This window comes from Corythoichthys intestinalis, chromosome 5 (genome assembly GCF_030265065.1).
Source record: "Corythoichthys intestinalis isolate RoL2023-P3 chromosome 5, ASM3026506v1, whole genome shotgun sequence".
In the NCBI taxonomy this organism is placed as follows: Eukaryota; Metazoa; Chordata; class Actinopteri; order Syngnathiformes; family Syngnathidae; genus Corythoichthys; species Corythoichthys intestinalis.
The window spans coordinates 48,851,396-48,871,987 of NC_080399.1; the positions used below are offsets into that span (position 1 = coordinate 48,851,396).

The following is a 20,592-nucleotide window of genomic DNA, read 5'->3' on the forward strand; positions in this document are numbered from 1 at the left end:
AAAAAAACGGTACCACTGCTACAGTATCTCGTTGAGTGCTTACAGCGTCTTCATTTACATCAATGTTCCCTATGTAGCTATACTGTATACATCAAATTCATACCCCGTTAATGCCAATGTAGCCTTTGTTGTAGCAGCACAATTGGATTCCATTCAATTCAACTTTTAAACCCTTTAAGGGAATGAGATGGGAACAGACAGCAGGCCAATGAAACTATATTTTTGTCTTTTACTGTGCTTCTTGAGTGCCCGTTGCCTTTGCTACCATGCTGCCTTGATGCAGACCAAATGGGGGATTTAGAAGATGAAAAGGCAGAGGGATGAAATGGAAGGTTAGTTTTGGAAAGATGTGGAAGAAAAGAAGAGAAATGGTGGAGAAGATGCTTTGTGCCATTCATGATTAAGTAGTGTTTTGAAAGCAATGAAAATATCGCTGTACAAGATACTACCTAAAATTGAGAGAGGTAGATTTCTATGCCAACTCAAATGGTTTACGACAGGGCTTCTAAAAGTGTGGTACGATTACCAGTGCTGTTACTCGGGACCCCTATAATGATGCATGAAGCAGTTTACAGCCCAAGTACAGTTCGGTTGTATTTAACGTTTAAGGTTAATGCTTTAACCTTTAAAAATGGTTTACACAGTACTTCTGATATGCCCGAATGTTTACATCAATGGATCTGCAGCATACTGTATGCCCACTAAAGGGAGTTAAGGATGTAAATATCAAGAGGACACACGCTTCTTCCATCTTTTCACAGCAGATGTTTTTCTGCATCTGCTGGATCCTCCCAAGTATCACAGTTTTAATCAGTGTGGGAAGTAGGTCAGAAATTAAACAGAAGAGAAGAAAGCGTTGCTGTCTGCTGATTCTTGGCAGCAGCCTACCAGGATCTGTACATTGGTGTAATTTAATTGTTAATTTCTGAAACTAGCATCTTCCCCACCACTCCACTTAAACATTAAAAACGGATCCAAATTTAGGGTTTATAATTGACGCTTGTATTCAGCCATTAGCTTTTGTTGTTGCCATTGTTCGTTCTCCCTTCCCTTGCCACTCATGAGAGCAGTTGAGGTCTGGCTAGTAGTGTGTTAAGATTCCCGTCAGTTACGCATGCAGCAAAAGTAAAATGAGGTAAAAAGCTACAAAGACCATGCTTTATGACCCATTTTAGTGTAAGGGGAATGTACATAAGCAGAGAGGCCTAAGGATGGATACTGTTTCAAAGGAGTAGGAGTCTGTTTTGTGTCCTTATGGCATCTCAGCGTGGAGATGCAGAGCTAGGGAATCCTATGTTCTGTTTGTGTGTGTATCATTTATTGGCCTGTACACTTCTGGCTGTTTTCTTTTGTCTTTTTGGGCAAGACCCAGGGTCATGGGCTGTGCGAGTAAGAGGGACCAGATGTTTCCCACTTATTTCAGTGTGACTCAACATTAGCACTAGCTGGGTGCAGAACTGCCTAACTGGCAGACTGCATTTTGCATGGGGAAAAAAGGCTTGCGTTTAAGAATATTGAAGTGGAAAATGTTGACAACACTGGAAATGGTCGACTTTTGAAAATATTAAATATGTGCATGCTGTAATGTACGTGAAAAAAATAAAAGAAAAAATACAGAGCGGGACTGTTTCTGTTGTTCAATAAAATTGCATTACTCAAATTTGGTGTTTATTTGAAAGCAGTTCAAAGTAAGAAGCTGGTGCACAAACCTGTTATGATCCTTATAATTTTGCCGTCCCAACCCCGCCCCCCCTCTTTAAATGGAGATAATTTGAACATCATACCCAAATTGAATCAGAGCTTTTGAATATTTAGCATTTGCTTACCTTGCCAAAATGGTACATTTACCAATTGGTTAGTTCATGATCAGAAAATGCATCAACAACCCAAACCTAGATCTCACTGCTGTTGAAACATCAGCTGAGGTTGAAGCTTAAAATTGTGTGTGGGAAAAAAATGAAGCAGTCTACAAGGGGAGCTGTAAAATTTTAGTGTGGATAACTGACAAACAACAACTTGCATAACAAACTGCTTAGAAGGGATTTGGGAGTGGGAAATTCGCAAGTGAGTGGAAGTTTTTAAAATGAAAAAGAAAACAAGCTGACAGATAAATGTGGGATAGCATGACTTGATCGAATATATAGAAAACTAATTTTCAATAAAAATGCTGAAACAAGATACTTAAGATAATTTAAGTAATAGATTAATCTATCAATTAATTAGTTTGAATAATCGAGTAATTGGATTAGGAACATTTAACACGTTGCAGAATAAATTTTGGGAGATGTAAAACAAAGGCTTGCTAAGATTGCATTTTCAAAAGTGTATTAAATGCGAATACAAAATAAAATTCTAGAGTGATTTTTTCAAACTATGGAGAATTGCACTTTCATTTCACAAGAGCAATAAACACTTTTAAAAATAAAAATACTGTACGAGCTTATTCTCAAACGGTATTAAAAATAATTAAGGAGGATTGAAGTCCAAAAAAAGAACAGTTGGCTAACTTGCATAGCAAAAGTCCGCTAGCTTAAATGTTATAAAATGCTAACGTTTTTTTTTCTTAACAATGCTCTTAACAAATCCTTCAAACACATATTCCCACAAAAAATGGTAAATGGTAAACTGCTAAATACTGTATACCTCTAAATTACATTACGAATGCATAATCATATTAGCACAAACAAGAACTCACAACCTAATGTTGGTCTTAACAGCTGTGTTAGTTGAGTTAAATCATTAACTGTTGCCACTAGAGGGCAGTGTATTCCAAATCAATAAGACTAAATTCAAACACTTTCCAAACAAACCATTACAATGCCACTCTAATGAAACGAATCCTTGAAGCAGCAAAATTTGATTCAAAGCTTTTTTCTAATTGAATTACTCGAGCTAATCGAATAATCGTTGCAGCACTACAAGAGAAATATACAAGGTTGGATTTTTGGGACGATAAGTTTCTTTGGTTTTCTTGGGTTTTTCCAAAGTTGAGAAGAAATTACTCTTTGTGCTAGGATATTAAATAGGAAATTCCTATAACTGAGCTGTGAATATGTGTGCTTATTGCAGACTGGTATTTAACTTTCCTAAGTGTAGAATATTTTGTTTTGAAATGAAATAATAGGCCAACCCCATAATTCAAGTTCTCTGGGTGCTTTAAGTGGGATGAGTCAAATCACAAAGCAGCCATCATCTTTAATCAAGAAATATACCCTCACTATGAAAATGCCTTCATTAGTTTAGACAGGCCAGGTTTGGATTTGCAGACGCAACTAGAGAGAGAGAGAAAGCCTCGGTGGAATTTCCTTCCTTTTGGTTTTAGGGGCCTGACTTAATTACAGCTGTTATTTCTGTCATCGGTCCCCTTCTGATTTTCTGGTTCTGGATCAAGGTCAGGATTCAGGTCATTCCGGGTTCATCATAAAGCCTTTGTGAACAATATCTTAATATAATTCTTAGTTTGATGGTGGCAACATTTGAGAGAGAACTTGATTAGAGGCAGGTGTGAAGATCTTTCAAGGGAGGAGATGGGGAAACTGGAGGTCAGCTTACAAGATGGTGGTCAGGCCAGGACATACAGTTAAAGTATGTTGCACAAAAGTGAAAGAGTGCACAGTTCATATTGCTCTAACATAGTGCTTTATTCCCCCCAGTTAGAAATAAAGGTCGATGAGTTCAATCAGAGAGCGAGAGAGACATTTTTAGGCCAGCATGTTCATTTTACAGGTCGGTGCTGAACAAGCACCAGAACATGGCTATGTTTGGGCATCTTTATAGTAGATTTGCAGCCAAAACAAATTCCAAAAGCCATCCCACCCCACCTATCTAACTGGAGATAGTGTTACTGCCGGGACATCTGTCCAGAGTTGGCAGATACAGATGTTGACAGCTGTGAAGCTGAAAGAAAGTTCCAGCCACTGCAAAGTCCAAATGCTTTTTTTCCCCTTTCATTTCCGTATTATGCATACAAGATTTTTCCTTTGGGAATGAAAAGAAACTAGATTAGTATGTCCTTTCAATTCAAAGAGAATGTTTTCAGGGTTTTTTTGTGTGTATAGGTTTGCGTTCCTTCTTAAGATTGTCGGCTCGTGTGGAATCGTGTTTTAGTCCTGTCCTAGTCTCATTTCAACAAACAACAACAACAAAAAAATCACCAGACACCAAGTGGGTGACTCATTGTATCGTCTGATGCACAGATTGCTTTTACGAAGTCCTTCTGTGGATACCAGTCTGCACCATGTGCATAGCTCGTTGTGAAAGCATGTTTAGTCTTTCTCATGTGTCACCAGACTAAGGTTTGGATTGGAAAGATTACAGGTTATTCACAAGTAATGAACCAATTTCATGATACATTTTCTTTAATTTTTTTCAAGCATAATCATAAAATGTGTCATTGACCATTTAAAACAGGAGTTTTCTATGTTTTAAATGGATCACACAGGGGCACAAGTCTTTGTGCTTGGCCTGTGAGATTCCCAAACGTCACCCTGAGTGATTTGTTTAGACTTTTGGGGATACACAAGAAATTGAGGTTTTGTTCCACAGTTACCCACTAACACTGATGACCTCAAATGATACGGTCCGTGAATGCGTAAACCAACGTTGGACCCCAAAGCAGACAACAACGAGGGAACAACCGATCATGTTTTTTTGCTCCCGATCCGATCCCGATCGTTTTAGTTTGAGTATCTGCCGATCCCGATATTTCCCGATCCGATTGCTTTTTTTTTTTGCTCCCGATTCAATTCCAATCATTCCCGATATCATCATGATCATTCCGATCATATACATTTTGGCAATGCATTAAGAAAAAAATGAATAAAACTCGGACGAATATATACATTCAACATACAGTACATAAGTACTGTATTTGTTTATTATGACAATAAATCCTCAAGATGTCATTTACATTATTAACATTCTTTCTGTGAGAGGGATCCACGGATAGAAAGACTTGTGACTTAGTGTATTGTGACTAAATATTGCCATCTAGTGTATTAGTTGAGCTTTCAGTAAATGATACTGTGGCCATCCCAAATGCATGATGGGAAGTGTAACCATGACTGTGCGTCGTGCTACCAATAGATATATCTTCTCCGCGTTGGGAAATAATTTATGGTGTTAAGACGAAGATCAATTGCCACCTTGCTTCCCCACATTGCTTCCCATGATATTTCTATCCATAGGGAGAGGGATTGCAAGGCTTTAACCAATTTAATAAAGGCTCCAAAGGCTGCCAAAATTCACTCTACTCATTTTGCGCTACCTTTTATCTCTTTAAAACGGCGTCAGTACAGATTGAGCGCGACAATGAGTGAGAGAGTTGTGCAGCGCATACATTAATTGTGTTAAATATTTTAACGTGACACATTTTTTAATAAATTAATTGCCGCCGTTATCGGGATATTTTTGATAACCCTACCTTAAGCCTAAACTAAAGACTCTGGATGAGTGTAACATATTATGTCTGTAACGTTGAATACAATTAGACAACAACAACAACAACAACAACAAAAAAAATATATATGTTAAAAAAAGGTATGGTCGGTATTTTTTCGCCGATTCTGATACTTTGAAAATGACGTGATCGGACCCGATCGATCGGGATATCTCTAGTTCAAAGGTTTATTAAATACAACAAAAACATGTGATTGCAAAAAGGGGGATAGCAAAAAGGGTCCGTGACAGCAGGTTTACAGAGATCACTAAAACTAACCCGAGGGTATTCCAAGGTGGTAGGCAGTGAGCCAACAGGGTAACAAACTAACACACTCCAATACCTGCACAACATAGAGAATTCCAAAACGAGGGTGGCAGACGAACAAACGAAGACAGGGGCGAATCTAGCTAAATGTGATGACTGGATCGAGAGTACAAAATGTTTGATGGAGACCAGCAAAGCAATATCTTGGCAACCCTTCCATGGGTCGCCTGCGTTTAAATACACTGCTCGTTAGATTGGATGGAGATTTGACCAGCAGCTAAAAGTGACATTAAATACTGAATAAAAAGAGTGACAATAAATAATCTTGTTTTGCTGTTACCTTGTTTTAGACTTTCTTTTTTATTCTTACTGTTGTTACTTATTCCACTTAGTCGTTATAATACAATATGAAAGACTGTACTGAGCTAGAGTAGGTCCTTAATTTTTTTAACTCTCTAATAAGAATGTCATCTCAACACTTTTACTGTGATTCATAAGAAACTCAGTCGTTTAAAATCAACCACTATTTTACTCACAGTAGGTCTACTGGCAAAGGTTACATGATGCTATTTGTTTACAAGGTGTGAAGTTAATCCGTTAATATTCTACTGTAATGGAATGTCTATCTTTCAATAGACTTGTTATTCAATCAATTCATTACAACATTGAACGTTGTTCATTCCCATATGTTGGTCCAATGCCATGCTTGTCTTACTATGGAATGACTCATTTCTTTTGTTTCGTTACAGATTTGAAAAATATCAAACAGCCTCTCCTGAAAATCACTTGATAAATCGCAATAGCAGTTTTTCAAATTTTTATTTTAATAACAATAAAGTATTCAACCAAATGGACTTCTTCACCTCTCAGCAGGTTTTTTTGCCCCCCTTTTCTGGAGCAAAGTGCCCTAATTGTCACAAATTTGAAGGATGCTTTCTCCATACAGTATGCTTCAGCTCTTTCTTTCAGGATTTAGAAGGCTAACAAATCCAAAAGATTGCCTGTATTATGTTTTAGTTGAACTGTAAAGATGTTCTTTTTAGATTTTGTTGTTGCAAATCGCTTTTCATTTCCTCAATTTAAAATTTACTTTGCATGTAACTAACTCGATGTCAACACATTATACTGGATTACTAAAGACCGTGAGTTCTGACACATTGAATCATGGGACAGGATACACTGCTGAGAGGTTCCTGCAAAGATCCGTGTGTTCCAAATCTAGCTACTTTTCTTAGCCTCTGCGCATCTTCACACAGCTGAGAATGCGAACTACTCTCAGATGGAAGTAGAGAATTAAGTGTGAGATTGTTTTACTAGTTGTGCCAATACTTGGGTGGGTTGAGCAGCAATATTTGACTGCTTCTGTCCATCACTTGGACCGGTTAGGGAGCCATAGCCAAGATCAGGGGTTTGGTAACTTGTTTGGCCCGGGGCAGAATCCCCCCCCCCCGACAATTCAATCGCAGGCCGAAACTATCGTACGTGTTTATCAGGCAAGCCCTACTTTTCTAACTAATTAGGCAAATTGGGATTCAGTGTCTTGACAAAGGACACTTTAACAGTGGACAGTCAGAGCCTGGAATCAAACTGCTGACCTTCTGGTCCCAGGGCAACACGAGCTACCAACTGCGGCTCGGCCAACCAAAAATAATGTTTTTTGTTTGTTCGTTTTTATGATCTTTTATTGCATTATACTGTGTACAAAAATGTAACCTATCATCTATTAAGGGAAAATAAATTTATTTGATCCAGGATCTGGTACTTTGACGATCCATTTAGATCAGGGGTGTCAAACCGATTCCACAAAGGGCCGCAGTGGGTCCTGGTCTTTGTTCCAACAGATCTAGCACAGACAGTTCAACCAATGAGCTTTCTGCTGAAACAAGCCGTACCTGACAGCAATCAACTGATACACTTGTAAGACGCCAGATTGGTGAAAATAGATTTGTCTCGTTTGGTTGGAATGAAATCCAGCACCCACTGCGGCCCTTTGACACCCCTGACTTAGATGGGAAAAAAAAGCATCCATAAAAATTTTCTTTAAATAATAATGGTATTCCAAACTGATATGTTTAACACTGCTATTAGTTTAGTGCAGTCATAGTTTAAACTATGTGAGTAAATGAAATATTTTAATACCATATTATCAGTGTTGTGGCAAAAACAAAACAGTCTAAAAAACAAAAACAAAAAAAAAACCTCAGAAATTTCAGATTTTGTGGTATGTAACCCAATTCCCCATGTCTGTTCTTTTGTCTTTTCCCCTCAAACCCTTTTCTGTTCTGCATTTGTCAATAAACATCACAATATAAACAACAATAGTGGGAATATTTCGTACTCCCCTGTTGAAAAACTGTTCTCACATTAAAAATTCAGATCTACCACACTGCATGACCTTGCAACTGATGGCAGGACAGTTTTAAAAAGGGGGGGGGGACATCCGCTTAGTGTAGAAACAAAATGAAAATCTTCCGAACAGTTTGGCAAATGAATTTGATATGTAATTCAAATGATTGAACTGCACACAGCGTTGTAGCTTTGACGTCCACACATCTACGGCCGTACGAGGAGACTGAGCGACAGGTGTCACATTAGAAATGTCAGGCTGGTGTTGAGCTGGCATTGTTGGCTTCTTTTACAACACTCGTAGAGAAAATTTTGGGACGGATAATTATTCAGTAGGGGGAGAAAGTGTCTCAAAACTTTTGACTGCAGGTGTACATGCTCATGTTTGCCCGTGGTGACTCGCTGGATTTAACTCGCAAAACAAGGAGCTGATGCTGTGATAAGCATTTGACATGCAGTTTGAGCGGAGAGCTTTTTTCAGCTTGTGTGTGCTCCACCATTGTGTTGCACAAATATGTGGTATATTTGTAGATCTTGAAAACACATGCATTAATGTATTTGCATAGACTTCATAACCTAATGACATGACACGGGAAGCATGGTCGATTGGTAGGGGGCAAATTTAAAAAAACTTCAAATTCAAATATTTACAAAGCCAAAGCTGCTACTGACCTAAAACCAAAACAGGCACCTACATTAACCATATATGAGTCTCCACGAGCAGCGGCATAAAAAAATTCAAAGTTGTTCCCTTATAAAATCCTGATTAATTATTTTCTATATAAGTATAACACAACTTAAAATGGCTATAAAAGTCTCAGATTATACAGTAGTTGCACAAAAATCACCAAATGCAGAGATAATCACCTATATTTTCAGTCTCAATAGCAATATTTAACATATCATAAATTTTTTTGACCAAAATAGCCTCTTAATTTTTTTTTAATTTACTGCAAGTTTTCAACAGATAATAAATCACTCAATTTATCAGAAACTTAATACTTGAGGAAAACATGCATAATCAATCATAAATATTATGTAAATAGATCATTAATAAATTCTATTTATAATCACAACTTATTATAGAATAGAATATCCCTTTATTATCATTATATACTGTTAGCGAACAAGGCTAGCAACCGCCTGGCGTAAACAGAGCTTTCCTTGCGAAAATTCTTGTTATTAGATACTTAAATCCAAGAATTCTTCATAGATATGGACGTAAAACAGTCTCGATTCTTGGTTAAAAGCAAATAAACCGTACAGTCTGCGTTTATTTTACGTATATTGACAAAGTACCATGCTACTATGTTAGTGAATGAGGGTAGCGGCCGCCTGGGGTAAAAGGAGCATTTCTGGTGAAAATTATTTTGAATAAATGTTAAATCCCTGAATTCTTTATAGATATGGACGTAAAACAGTCTCGATTCTTGGTTAAAAGTAAATTATGAGGCTAGTCAGTTACGAAAATTAGCCGCCTCCGTGTGTAAACAAAGAAGAAAATTCCTGTGAATAAATACTTCAATTATGCATGCATGGTACGAAAAATATAATATTTACCTTGAATCCTCGAAGAAATCACTCCTGAAACAATCCTTCCCGTTTGTATGTGGTACAACTTTCATAGTTAAATCCAATCGTAAGTACCGTGTTGGCCCGAGTAAAAGACGGTGTTTTTTGCATTGAAATAAGACTGAAAAAGGAAATCGTCTTATATTCGGGGTCTAGACATTATACCTATTTACGACGCTAGATGGCGCCAGATATCATTGAAGCGAATGCTGAACTTGAGGAGTAATGTTCTGTCATGACAGATCTCAGCTATTCTCAAGTTTAACCACTTTGCATTTTATTGCAGTTTTTTTCCTTATTCTGATTTGTTTCAAGACTACAGTTACAGGTCGACCTCACTTTGATGATTAATGCAGTTATTGCAATTTTGTTGTTTTATCACAATAGATTGGTTTATTTACATTTCAAAAACCAGAAGCCATTCATTTACGAATGTGATTGCACTTAAATTTACATATTTAAATGTTCAGATATTAAGATTGGAATGATGCAAAATAACATGCTTTTTCTCTCAAATATATTGGTATAATCATTTGTTTCAGATGTATTGTACTGGGTGACCCCAAAAAAAGTTTACACTGCCATAATACAATTTAAATGCCGTGTTTATTCATCTTAGAATTAGAATTTAATCACAAATTATACATTATTGTAAAGAACATGTACAGTACACTCTATTTTTCAATGTGTTCTCCCTTAAGTGTCACAACAGCCTCCAGGCGCCTGCGGAACGCTTGACAGGTCTTCTTTATGTAAGATGCTGTCATCTTTTCCCAAGATCTAACAATGGACCTCTCCAAGGCTGCCACAGAAGTTTGTGGCTTCTTACAGGCACTGTCCTCCACAGTTGCCCATATGCTATAATCCAGGGGATTGAGATCTGGACTCTGGGTGGCCACATATCACCTTGTCAATCAACTTTTTGGTCCGCACAGATCGGCACTTCCAGACCCAGGTTTTCGTGAGGCTGTTCCAGTATCTTTCAACTTCTTTTTAACTTTGTAGACTGCACATCTGGATATTCTCAGATTTGCTGCAATCTCAGTAGGTGTCAGACTGGCACGCAGCAATTCAGGTACAGCTGAAGTTTTCTTCATTTTCAGCAGAAGCACAGGAATTGTAGAGACGAGAGATTACTAGCTGCATTGAGTGACCTTAATGAATCACTTAAGCATGACAACCTATTTAGATATGTTTCAATGGCTTTTTAACAAGCAGTCAACTGAGTGTAAACTTTTTTTTTGGGTCACCCTGTAATTATTTTCTATATGAAATTAGTCTTTTTTTCAAACTTGAGTCTTGAGAAAGAGGGGGTCGTCTTATAATTAGGGCCGTCTTCGGGCCATACGGTAAATCCAAGCTTAAATCCGACATGAGCGTGTGCCGTCTTCGGCTATTAGTAAATGAAGCTCGGCCCCCTCTGATAAGGTGTTGCGCAAAGAATGACGAAGTGACACGTCAATAGTGATGACGTCTATGGTATTTGTGTGAATATGCTTGAGGGAAATCTTGGGCAGCTAGCAACTTCACCAGCAGCAGACATAACTCAGGATGGCGGCTGCAAGTAGGGTTGGCGTTTGGGACTATTTTCGTGCTATTTCTCTTGCTGACCTCCTCCACCAGTTGAATTCTGCTCACTTACAGGTCCTTGTTGTCGTGATAACCCTGCCCCCCGCCTGCTGACGTAGTTGGCCCTCGTCTGGCCTAGCAACGAGTCTGTGCTCACTAAACTCCAGTTTTCAGCCCTTTGGGCCAGTGCTTGTTTTATTGAAACAGAAAGAATCTGTGCGAAATCAAGCCTCAGTCTCGAATGAGCACCATCGAAAATAGGCCTTTCCATCTCTGAGTGAAGAATTACTGAACCAGCAGGTTCTGCATTTTTGGTTCCCACATGACTGAATTATTGGCCTAACTGGTCCATAAAATGACACTTTTTAACATACTGGCTTTTTCTGTAATAATTTTAAAACCACAAGAAATTTAGCTCAGTCTAGAAGTCATAAAACAATTCCCTGAATGTAATGTCAACACATCTTTTGCAGAAAATACATTAGCACACAGAACGTTTCACGAAGATTTTCTTTCAATCAATAGACGTTTATTGGCAATTAAAGATGATTCATTTGACCCAGATCTAGCGGTTTTCTTTTTATTTTATTTTATTTTTTTAATTATTCAGAGTTTAACTGCTGCAACCTCAATCAATCCCCATGTTTGATTGTGTTAGACAGGCAGGCCTTCACACTAATAACTTCAGGCTGCTTGAATTTGGTGCATGGTGATGATGACGCAGCAAACTTGTGGTGAAACTTGCAATTTTGAAGACATAGCAAGCTTGTGGTTATCGGGACCATTAACTAAACCAGAACTATCATAAGTTCAAAGTAAAAGAACTGAGTGTGGATACTTTGTGGAAGTGAGTTTTGGCTTTTTGGCCATATGTAATGCCTATTGGAGAAGTCCCAGCTTGCCTCGGCAGTAAGTACAGCTGGAATAAGACTTTGAAGACCTCCCATTATTTCACTGAGTCATCATGCAAACAACATTTGATGAGATCAGGCACTTGGATGGGTCTGTTTTTGACACAAGACTTTCAAAAATAGAATAGGAATATGATTTTTTAAAAAGCACACTCCCCTCCAGTTTCAGCCATTTCTTACAGTTAGCTGCTTATGTCTTCTGACATTTGCACAGTTTCAACAATGACAGCAATTTAGCTTGTTTTCAACGGTTAAGAGATAGAGGTGTGCGAAATTTCCGATTCTTAGATTATTCGCGATTCGGCCGTGGAAGATTTGAGAACGATTCACAAATATCCAAATTCCGATTATTGAATTATACCAGGTAAAGCAGAGCTAAAACACATTCAGCGCGGTCTTCAGGACACAATGAGGAATGGACCGAGAGTAAATATCATGTTCAACTCATGCCGCTAGATAAAAAAAAAAACAATCATACCTGACTGCGGCCGCTACAAACAACGCCCAGTTGCTAGTTGCTACAAACATACGGCTACAGTAGATATCATTTATATGTAGAACTAGATGCAAATTGACAGACGACGTCGGTGTTAAAATATGTATTATTGAACAGAGATGCAAAATGAGAGACTTTCCGGCGTAAGTAAACAGCCGCCATCTTAAAGCAGTAGACCTCTCTAGAAGGCTCTGTTGTAGCGAACCTAATTAACTTTTTATCTAAAATCGGCAGAATCTTGTCATGAATCTATCTTTAAATGATGAAATAGTTTTAAAACTTAAAAGTAGACAGAAGGGAAATTGTGGAATAACGGTAGAAATTTTAACAGTTGATTCACAACATTAAATTAATTGAATGTAGTTTAAAGCTGCTGATACAGAATGTGGACTGGAGTTTTTTATTTACTGTTATTTTTGTATATTTGTTTACTGTTATATGTTAACTTGAAACTGAAATAGTAGTTTGGTTTAGCCTGAGAGGATTTTTGAACAAGTTTGGAACTAATTTACAAAACATTTATTTAAAAAAAAAAGAAAAAAAAAATGGAGGGGGGTGCAGCAATAATCGTTTTATAATCGAATCGGAGCCTCTGAATCGTAATCGAATCGTTAGGTGCCCAAAGATTCCCAGCTCTAGTTAAGAGTACAGTGGTACCTCTACTTACAACATTAATTGTTTCTGCATTGTAGCCGGGAAATTTCCTAAATGGAGACGCGTTTTATATGCAAATGCCCAAATACGTTCCAAGCACTACTGACATGCAACACTCAATTTTATAATGGGTGTGAAACCGGAATAAAACAACAGCCAAACACATTTGAATCATTCCATATACCTAAACTAACTGTTTATTCCAGTAATGAAGTAGAAAATAGAAGAAAATGCAAAGAAAAAAAATTCTTAACATTTGAGTGAGGCAATGTCATCTTTTGGGGCGGCCGTGGCACAGTTGGTAGCTGGAGTTGTCCTTGGACCGAAGGGTCAGCGGTTCAAGTCGAAGTGCCCTTGGGCAAGGCACTAAACTCTAATTTGCCCCCAACACTGTTGGGAGTAACGCCGTTATAAATAACGCCGTTACGTAACGGCGTTATTTTTTCAGTAACGGGGTAATCTAACTAATTACTTTTTCCGCCGTTACAACTCCGTTACCATTACTGACGGTCAAAAGCGGTGCGTTACTTACTCTGAATAAACTGAAGAAACTACCAGCCGTGTCGAGTCGACTCTCTACTCTGTTGATTTGTCATCCAAGACTTGGGGTGCGTTCAGGTTCGAGAATAGCGCACGTACTTCTGACTCCAAGCTGTTTGTCCCTGCTCATTCAATTAGACAATGCTTTCCAAAGTTTGGTAACGTTTCTCTGTTGCTACACCTGATGCTAGCTTCGTTCCCATCTCCCACTTTCAGCCAGCAATAATTCTGCTTCCATCTTGAGGACGGCAGACGCTTTGAAGGTGACGTGAATTGTCGGGAAACGAGCCTACCTAAATGCAGCCCCTCGAGAGATGCGATGGAAGTGATTGTGATTGGCTGAGGGTTAGAGTCATGTGTCGTAGTAAGCCAATCAGAGCCGGTGATTTCACAAGCAAACCGGAACAGTGCGTGCGGCAAACACACACACGCAGAACAAATGCACAGGGTCGGGATGGCAGAGCATTCAGAAGAACAAATGTCCTTTGAGAGGTAGAGATATAGACACTATTTCAGGTTTGTCGAAATTAAAGGAAAGAACCTGCTTGTAATTTATGTCCCGGGGCAAAGCTTTTGTCGACATCTGTGGTAAGCAATTCAAATCTGCTGAAGCACCTAACAAGTTAACTACCTGTCTGTTTTTCTCTATTCCACTCACTCGAATACTGCTCAGAAAATTTCAAATTCTTTGACATACAACAAGTTCTTTTTAAAGTAACGGAAACAGTTACTTTCCCTGGTAACTAGTTACTTTTACTATAGAGTAATTCAGTTACTAACTCAGTTACTTTTTGGAAGAAGTAGTGAGTAATGTAACTAATTACTTTTTTAAAGTAACGTGCCCAACACTGGCCCCTAATGGGTTGCCAGCGCCTTGCATGGCAGCAGCACCATTTGGGTGTGTGTGTGTGTGTGTGTGTGTGTGTGTGTGTGTGTGTGTGTGTGTGTGTGTGTGTGCGTGTGTGTGTGTGTGAAAGGGTGAATGTGTGGTAATGTAAAGCGTTTTGGGCATGGTAACCATGTAGTTAATTGCGCTTGATACGGTAAATCACAAAAGTGAGTACACCCCTCGCATTTCTGCAGATATTTAAGTATATCTTTTCATGGGACAACACTGACAAAATGACACTTTGACACAATGAAAAGGAGTCTGTGTGCAGCTTATATAATACTTAATTTATTTTCCCCTCAAAATAACTCAAAATATAGCCATTAATATCCATCCCCCTGGCAACAAAAGTGAGTACACCCCTTAGAAACTACGTACATCCCTAAATGTCCAAATTGAGTACTGCTTGTCATTTTTCCTCCAAAATGTCATGTGACTCATTACAGGAGTGCTGTCAGCATTGCTGCAGAGATTGACGAGGTGGGGGGGTTCAGCCTGTTAGTGCTCAGACCAAACACCACTCTCTACATCAAATTGGTTTGCATGGCTGTCACACCAGGAGGAAGCCTCTTCTGAGACCAAACACCACTCTCTACATCAAATTGGTTTGCATGGCTGTCACACCAGGAGGAAGCCTCTTCTGAAGACTGAACCCCCCCACCTCTTCAATCTCTGCAGCAATGCTGACAGCACTCCTGCAGTGAGTCACGTGACATTTTGGAGGGAAAATGACAGGCAGTACTCAATTTGGACATTTAGGGATGCACGTAGTTTCTATAGGGTGTACTCACTTTTGTTGCCAGGTGTTTAGATATTAATGGCTATATTTTGAGTTATTTTGAGGGGAAAATAAATTAAGTATGATATAAGCTGCATACAGACTACTTCTCATTGTGTCAAAGTGTCATTTTGTCAGTGTTGTCCCATGAAAGGCTATACTAGTACTTAAATATCTGCAGAAATGCGAGGGGTGTACTCAGTTTTGTGATACACTGCAAGTACTGTCCATTTACCATTTACCTTCCATTTCACTAGATCGATGGTGCCTATCGCCTATCTTATGCTTGGTGGCACGAGGACACCTATACTCTAATGTGTTACCAATGTAATGAACCATGTGTGGGCTTAAAAAAACTCTTTGTGAGAGAAAAACACAAGGAGCCTTGTGCTCACTTGGCTCAGACGTCGACCCGCTATAGCAACAATAACACCGTGACGCCTGTGCACGTCATCATATTGCGACACCAAAATTAAAACGTTATCAACAATAGGCAAATAGGAGAGCAGAATAATGAAGGGGATGGGATGGGGAAATTATGACCAATAGGGTAGCAGGATCTTATGGCGTGAAACTTAAAAGCAGGAAGTCTTATCTTTTACAGTATTTTCTATTTATGCCTCTCGTAACCTGAAATTTCTTTGTTAACAAGAAGCAATATTTCTCCGTTTAAACATGTCGTAATGTAAAAATAACGTATGTAGAGACGTTCGTAAGTCGTGGTACCACTGTAGTCTTTGTTATTTAAGTCGTAATGTTGCATGTGAAGACAAGTGTGATTCACTCTTTGAATTATGAGGTACTTGCTCTTTAAGGTGGAGTTGCATTATGTTTCTGCTCATAACGTGTTCTCTACACTGTAAAAAACAACTTATAGAATTTATTCAATAAAATTGTAACAATTTACACTCAGTTTGATAGTGTAAAATGTAACCAATTTTACTCGGTAAATATTACCTAAATGCGTCAACAATAATATACTGAAATAATTTGGGTAAGGTTTACTTGAGCTTTTGAAACAGATGACATCACTTAATACCCAATAAAATTGAGTATTATTTACCCATGATTGTTTATTTGTATTGTATATTATACTGAATGTTTTTTAAATAAATATTAATTAAAATATCAACTTAATTGACAAGGTTTGTTTTGCCCTTAAGCCTGAAGTCATTGCACGCAAGAGAAACATTTGATTGGCAACTGTTTTTTTTTTTTATTGACAATTTGCTCATTAAACATTTAACAAATTGTCTTCCTAATATGAATTGCATGAAAACATTTTTTCCTCATAGTAGGAGTTCAAGTACAGTACAGTATTAACTAATGAATAAAGAACTCGAGCAGGGGTCACCAACTCTGGTCCTCGAGGGCACTCTGCTTTCCGCGTCTCCCTCTTCTAACACACCTGAATCAAATAATCAGGATCATTATCCAGGCTACTGGACAGTAGGGTGTGTCAAGAAATAAAAAGTTGAGAAATGAGAGTGGGCCCTATGTTTTCAAGTTGACTTATGATATACTTAATCATAATCAAAAGCAAAAAAATAGTTTTGACTTTATTTACCTACCCCCTTTTTTGATTGAAAAAACAGCATTTTTTTTGGCCGTTTTTGCATTTTTTGACCATTTCCGCCTAAACCCTGTTTTTTCAGATATGTAATTTTTTATGCAATATTTATCATCTCCATTTAAAACCAGATATTTACTACAGTTGAAAATGATCCCTTTAAAAATAAAAAAATGGTCCTTTTAAAAATTAAACTTATTTAGTTTCCAATAAAACTTTTACTCTTCTAACATGCCAAGACATGCTGCCGGCCATCACAGATCATTAAGAGAACACTTTGTACCCGAACATATTTGAATTGAACTGTTGAACCTTTTTATTGATAACTCCTATTGAGATGGGTCCCAAGACCAGGCATGAGGCTGGTACTAGTCTGGCCTATGTGACAGGTCCAGGAGAACCGATGATACAAACTGAGCTCCTTACCCTCCGGGGTGTCCTGAGGCATGGCATCTACCTGCAGGAAAAGAGGCTGTTGGAGGACGGGGTGGATAGGAGGAACTACAGCATCAACCAGCTGGTCAAGGATGTCAGGGTGGAGTTGGTGGGCTGTTGGCAGAGGGCAAATGCTCAATTCAGTCCCCCGGTCACCATAACAGACAAGTCCATAGAACAGAAAATCCAGGTGGCCTGGACTGCTCTGGAAAACTTCGCCTGGAACAGAGGGGGCATGAATTGGTCACCAGGATTGCCTCAGAGTGAGCAAACCATGCAGAGGACCGGAGAGTCGGCATGACGGTCAACTGCACCACTTTGGGCTGGGTGCAGAGACAGGACAGCTCAAACAGGACATTCCTTGGACCATCCACCCAGCTGTTGTTGACCTTTACTTGGAACCAGCAGGGGAAGTACACATTAATTATGAAGGAGACAATCTCCTTCAGTCTAGCCAGGAACTCGCCCTTAAGTCCATGACCAGTCACAGAACAGGTTAGCTGTGGTGAGCCACCGGCTGTGTCCGGTCTTGCCAACTGTCATTGCAGCAAGATCATTGTTCATCTTGCCACTTCTGATAGCTTTGGTGATCCTGTATCCATAGTGCTGGTCTGAGGAGAGGTCTTTCACTTTTTTGTCAGGAAGATCAGGGAGACTTGTCTTCCCTGGAATTGCCGGGAAGCTAAGGGTTCTCTCCAGAGATCTGACAGTCGGTAGCAACTTCAGTCATGGACTTAAGGGCAAGTTCCTAGCTAGACTGAAGGAGATTGTCTCCTTCATAATTAATGTGTACTTCCCCTGCTGGTTCCAAGTAAAGGTCAACAACAGCTGGGTGGATGGTCCAAGGAATGTCCTGTTTGAGCTGTCCTGCCTCCGCACCCAGCCCAAGGTGGTGCAGTTGACCGTCATGCCGACTCTCCGGTCCTCTGCATGGTTTGCTCACTCTGAGGCAATCCTGGTGACCAATTCATGCCCCCTCTGTTCCAGGCGAAGTTTTCCAGAGCAGTCCAGGCCACCTGGATTTTCGGTTCTTTGGACTTGTCTGTTATGGTGACCGGGGGACTGAATTGAGCATTTGCCCTCTGCCAACAGCCCACCAACTCCACCCTGACATCCTTGACCAGCTGGTTGATGCTGTAGTTCCTCCTATCCACCCCGTCCTCCAACAGCCTCTTTTCCTGCAGGTAGATGCCATGCCTCAGGACACCCCGGAGGGTAGGGAGCTCAGTTTGTATAATCAGTTCTCCTGGACCTGTCACATAGGCCAGACTAGTACCAGCCTCATGCCTGGTCGTGGGACCCATCTCAATAGGAGTTATCAATAAAAAGGTTCAACAGTTCAATTCAAATATGTTCGGGTACAAAGTGTTCTCTTAATGATCTGTGATGGCCGGCAGCATGTCTTGGCATGTTAGAAGAGTAAAAGTTTTATTGGAAACTAAATAAGTTTAATTTTTAAAAGGACCATTTTTTTATTTTTAAAGGGACCATTTTCAACTGTAGTAAATATCTGGTTTTAAATGGAGATGATAAATATTGCATAAAAAATTACATATCTGAAAAACAGGGTTTAGGCGGAAATAGTCAAAAAATGCAAAAACGGCCAAAAAATGCTGTTTTTTCAATCAAAAAAGGGGGTGGGTAAATAAAGTCAAAACTATTTTTTTGCTTTTGATTATGATCAAGTATATCATAAGACAACTTGAAAACATAGGGCCCCCTCTCATTTCTCAACTTTTTATTTCTTGACACACCCTATTGGACAGCTTGCTGATGAGTTGTTCCTTAATACATATTGACTAATCGGAGTTGTGGTAGCCTCTAGTGGTTGCCGCCATTACTGGGTTTACATGCTTCAGTAGCCGCCCAGCCTCATTCAATGTAAACAGTAAATGTTTGCTGCTTCTGGCTGTGTGCTGCGGGCGGCACACCTCAGCATATGGCGGACGGGGTAGTTCCAGTCAGGGACTGGAGGTGACGTGCCACTCAATTATACCGAAGAGCGAAACATTCGACAATACTGTACGCCATAACTGAAAAGTTAATTGCAAAATAAGATTAAATGGTTCAAATTAAGCCACTTTATCACTCATGTTGCTATGCTCTGAAGAACATTTTTAACTAGCTATCAGGAATGGCTGTTGAAAGCCAGGAATAAAATATACAAATATTTTTACTATAGGGACTTCTTAATTTAACATACAGCATACCAGGCTTGTGAATGTTTTCGCATTGTCAATTTTAAAAGAAAGTTCACTTACCTGCTACTGTACGATGCCATCCAAGTTGGAGTGTCCTGCCAAATGAAATGGTCCTCCTTTCAGATTCATATAAGACTCGTTTGCGCATGCGTAGCCTTGAGCACACACCTAATATTTTTGGGGAAATATTATCTTGTTCTATGTTCAAGTGGCAGTTTTTACTGATTAAAATTGGCTAAAGAGAATTAATTTCCACCAATATAATACAGTTCACTTGCTTACCTAAATACTTTTAGTGTAATTTATACAATTTTTATATGGATCATTTACTACCCACAAAAAGTTTTGTTTTATAGTGTACACTTTTGGACATTGTAATGTGATTGTTTTTTTTTTTTTTTTTTTTTTTTTATGTATTATTTCTTTGCAAAATTTACAAGAACGTCTTTTAGAGACATGACCATAGTGTATCCACAACACCACTTTCCTTTTATTATGTTGTATTAAAATGTAATCAACTCCCAACAACAGGAAACTAACAGCACTTAAGCTGACACATGTGCTTTTTAATTAGGACACACAGTTTGAATGTTGTTCTCCTTACTTACTAAACTACAAACAGAAAGGAAGACTAGCTATTGTGTGTTATTCAACTAAATTATACATAACTGAATTGTTGGTACAAATGAGAGAACAAATGGGTTAGATGACCAAGAACAGCTCAGATGAAAGTATCTCCTTCATGCAGAAATTCCGATTCTATTGGTTACCACAAAGTTAGCGACATCCTGAACTTCGATAGCCACACTGACACCTGTGATCGTTTAAAGGATATAAACACATCAGACTGAATATAAATGAGGCATTCGGGTGTTTGCTTTCATTAGGTTCTCATTTCTTTCTTTTGTTTGCGCTGCACTGTCGATT

At 38.8% G+C, this 20,592-nt stretch overlaps 1 protein-coding gene across 1 annotated transcript in view; it reads left to right on the plus strand.

The window, feature by feature from the left end:
* Positions 1 to 20,592, plus strand: part of banp (BTG3 associated nuclear protein) — an 88,376-nt gene that overhangs the window by 43,006 nt on the left and 24,778 nt on the right. The window lies entirely within an intron of this gene.